Consider the following 4,922-nt stretch of genomic DNA (forward strand, 5'->3'; position numbering starts at 1 on the left):
TTTAGGGCCAGATGGCATTCTAGTTTGCTCAGTTTTTTTGTAAAAATCTTTTTGTTTTCTCATGATTTGGTTGGGTCTAATTGTGTTGCTGTCCCGGGGCTCTGTGGGATCCCTCTTTCTCTCTGCTCCTGACTTAGTTTGACCTACTCAGTAAGTCCTACTAGGTTTAAAACAGACTGTGTTAGCCCACTGAACAACCTTGGGGTTGCTAATGCAAATGTTCCAGGTCTCACACAGCACCAGAGTCTGATTGACAGCTGAGTTTATCCTCATTATGGATGAATACAGAGGATTACCCTGACCTCTGACCTGAGGATCTTACTCTCCCTGGAAAACCTCTCCTCCGTCTTTTCTCTATAGGATCTGAGCTTGGTTTGACCCCACCAAGCCACCATAGATCAAAGCAGTAGCAGTAAGAGAAAGGCGAATTGGGGTTAGAGGGTCTTCCAGAGGAGAACTCATTAGAATTCTCAGAGCACGTAGAACTGTGAATGCTGAGGTTTTAGGCCAGAAACAAATCCCAGTAGGTAGCCATGAACCTGACCCATGAACCTGACTCCTCTCTCCTCCCTCTTCTCTTTCCCCCTCTAGTAATATAGTGATGAGGTTTCCCAGCCACCCCTATCTAACCCTCAGCAGGTGTCTATGTCCTCGACCCTTACTAAACCTTATGAAGTCTATAGAGAGGGGACTAGTGGACTGACTCTACCTCCCTCCTCTCTCCTCTCCCTCCACTCTCTCTGCTTCTTATTTGGTCTATTGTAGGGGACTAGTGGACTGACTCCACCTCCCTCCTCTCTCCTCTCCCTCTCTCTCTCTGCTTCTTATTTGGTCTATTGTAGGGGACTAGTGGACTGATCCAATACAGAATAGAGTAGCAACTAGTAGGGGACATAGTGGACTGGTCCAATACAGAATAGAGAATCAACTAGCAGGGGACATAGTGGACTGATCCATTACAGAATAGAGGATCAACTAGTAGGGGACTAGTGGACTGATCCAATACGGAATAGAGAATCAACTAGCAGGGGACATAGTGGACTGATCCAATACAGAATAGAAGGTCCAATACAGAATAGAGGATCAACTAGTAGGGGACATAGTGGACTGATCCAATACAGAATAGAGAATCAACTAGCAGGGGACATAGTGGACTGATCCAATACAGAATAGAAGGTCCAATACAGAATATAGGATCAACTAGTAGGGGACATAGTGGACTGATCCAATACAGAATAGAGGATCAACTAGTAGGGGACGTAGTGGACTGATCCAATACAGAATAGAGGATCAACTAGTAGGGGACGTAGTGGACTAATCCAATACAGAATAGAGAATCACCTAGCAGGGGACATAGTGGACTGATCCAATACAGAATATAGGATCAACTAGTAGGGGACATAGTGGACTGATCCAATACAGAATAGAGAATCAACTAGCAGGGGACATAGTGGACTGATCCAATACAGAATAGAGAATCAACTAGTAGGGGACATAGTGGACTGATCCAATACAGAATAGAGGATCAACTAGTAGGGGACGTAGTGGACTAATCCAATACAGAATAGAGAATCACCTAGCAGGGGACATAGTGGACTGATCCAATACAGAATAGAGGATCAACTAGTAGGGGACGTAGTGGACTGATCCAATACAGAATAGAGAATCACCTAGCAGGGGACATAGTGGACTGATCCAATACAGAATAGAGAATCACCTAGCAGGGGACGTAGTGGACTGATCCAATACAGAATAGAGAATCACCTAGTAGGGGACGTAGTGGACTAATCCAATACAGAATAGATAATCACCTAGTAGGGGACATAGTGGACTGATCCAATACAGAATAGAGGATCAACTAGCAGGGGACATAGTGGACTGATCCAATACAGAATAGAGAATCAACTAGTAGGGGACGTAGTGGACTAATCCAATACAGAATAGAGAATCACCTAGTAGGGGACATAGTGGACTGATCCAATACAGAATAGAGGATCAACTAGCAGGGGACATAGTGGACTGATCCAATACAGAATAGAGAATCAACTAGCAGGGGACATAGTGGACTAATCCAATACAGAATAGAGAATCACCTAGTAGGGGACGTAGTGGACTGATCCAATACAGAATAGAGAATCACCTAGCAGGGGACATAGTGGACTGATCCAATACAGAATAGAGAATCACCTAGTAGGGGACGTAGTGGACTGATCCAATATAGAATAGAGAATCACCTAGCAGGGGACATAGTGGACTGATCCAATACAGAATAGAGAATCACCTAGCAGGGGACATAGTGGACTGATCCAATACAGAATAGAGAATCACCTAGCAGGGGACATAGTGGACTGATCCAATACAGAATAGAGAATCACCTAGCAGGGGACGTAGTGGACTGATCCAATACAGAATAGAGAATCACCTAGCAGGGGACATAGTGGACTAATCCAATACAGAATAGAGAATCACCTAGCAGGGGACGTAGTGGACTGATCCAATACAGAATAGAGAATCACCTAGCAGGGGACATAGTGGACTGATCCATTACAGAATAGAGGATCACCTGGGTATTGTGCTGGAATAACCTCTTATCTTCTGACATTAATAATAGTACAGTCGTTTATCAAACACATTTAATCAACAGAGACTTGTAGAACTGCAAACGTTGACAATGACGGAGACCAGTGTGTTGATCATACATGGTCTGTGTAGTGTTCTGTATTGGATTGAAACCCACTGTCCTGTTGTCCTGTTGTCATCACACGTCTCTACTACACTGTCCTGTTGTCCTGTTGTCATCACACGTCTCTACTACACTGTCCTGTTGTCATCACACGTCTCTACTACACTGTTCTGTTGTCAGCACACGTCTCTACTACACTGTCCTGTTGTCAGCACACGTCTCTACTACACTGTCCTGTTGTCCTGTTGTCATCACACGTCTCTACTACACTGTCCTGTTGTCATCACACGTCTCTACTACACTGTCCTGTTGTCCTGTTGTCATCACACGTCTCTACTACACTGTCCTGTTGTCATCACACGTCTCTACTACACTGTCCTGTTGTCAGCACACGTCTCTACTACACTGTTCTGTTGTCAGCACACGTCTCTACTACACTGTCCTGTTGTCAGCACATGTCTATACTACACTGTCCTGTTGTCATCACACGTCTCTACTACACTGTCCTGTTGTCAGCACACGTCTCTACTACCCTGTCCTGTTGTCAGCACACGTCTCTACTACACTGTCCTGTTGTCAGCACACGTCTCTACTACACTGTCCTGTTGTCCTGTTGTCATCACAAGTCTCTACTACACTGTCCTGTTGTCATCACACGTCTCTACTACACTGTCCTGTTGTCCTGTTGTCATCACACGTCTCTACTACACTGTCCTGTTGTCATCACACGTCTCTACTACACTGTCCTGTTGTCAGCACACGTCTCTACTACACTGTCCTGTTGTCATCACACGTCTCTACTACACTGTCCTGTTGTCAGCACACGTCTCTACTACACTGTCCTGTTGTCCTGTTGTCATCACACGTCTCTACTACACTGTCCTGTTGTCATCACACGTCTCTACTACACTGTCCTGTTGTCAGCACACGTCTCTACTACACTGTCCTGTTGTCATCACACGTCTCTACTACACTGTCCTGTTGTCATCACACGTCTCTACTACACTGTCCTGTTGTCAGCACACGTCTCTACTACACTGTCCTGTTGTCATCACACGTCTCTACTACACTGTCCTGTTGTCATCACACGTCTCTACTACACTGTCCTGTTGTCAGCACACGTCTCTACTACACTGTCCTGTTGTCAGCACACGTCTCTACTACACTGTCCTGTTGTCAGCACACGTCTCTACTACACTGTCCTGTTGTCATCACACGTCTCTACTACACTGTCCTGTTGTCAGCACACGTCTCTACTACACTGTCCTGTTGTCCTGTTGTCATCACACGTCTCTACTACACTGTCCTGTTGTCATCACACGTCTCTACTACACTGTCCTGTTGTCAGCACACGTCTCTACTACACTGTCCTGTTGTCAGCACACGTCTCTACTACACTGTCCTGTTGTCAGCACATGTCTCTACTACACTGTCCTGTTGTCCTGTTGTCATCACACGTCTCTACTACACTGTCCTGTTGTCCTGTTGTCATCACACGTCTCTACTACACTGTCCTGTTGTCCTGTTGTCATCACACGTCTCTACTACACTGTCCTGTTGTCAGCACGTCTCTACTACACTGTCCTGTTGTCAGCACACGTCTCTACTACACTGTCCTGTTGTCCTGTTGTCAGCACGCGTCTCTACTACACTGTCCTGTTGTCATCACACGTCTCTACTACACTGTCCTGTTGTCATCACACGTCTCTACTACACTGTCCTGTTGTCAGCACACGTCTCTACTACACTGTCCTGTTGTCCTGCTGTCCTGTTGTCAGCACACGTCTCTACTACACTGTTCAGTTGTCAGCACACGTCTCTACTACACTGTCCTGTTGTCCTGCTGTCCTGTTGTCAGCACACGTCTCTACTACACTGTCCTGTTGTCAGCACACGTCTCTACTACCCTGTCCTGTTGTCAGCACACGTCTCTACTACACTGTCCTGTTGTCAGCACACGTCTCTACTACACTGTCCTGTTGTCCTGTTGTCATCACAAGTCTCTACTACACTGTCCTGTTGTCATCACACGTCTCTACTACACTGTCCTGTTGTCCTGTTGTCATCACACGTCTCTACTACACTGTCCTGTTGTCATCACACGTCTCTACTACACTGTCCTGTTGTCAGCACACGTCTCTACTACACTGTCCTGTTGTCATCACACGTCTCTACTACACTGTCCTGTTGTCAGCACACGTCTCTACTACACTGTCCTGTTGTCCTGTTGTCATCACAC

Source organism: Oncorhynchus mykiss, chromosome 13 (genome assembly GCF_013265735.2).
Source record: "Oncorhynchus mykiss isolate Arlee chromosome 13, USDA_OmykA_1.1, whole genome shotgun sequence".
Lineage (NCBI taxonomy): Eukaryota > Metazoa > Chordata > Actinopteri > Salmoniformes > Salmonidae > Oncorhynchus > Oncorhynchus mykiss.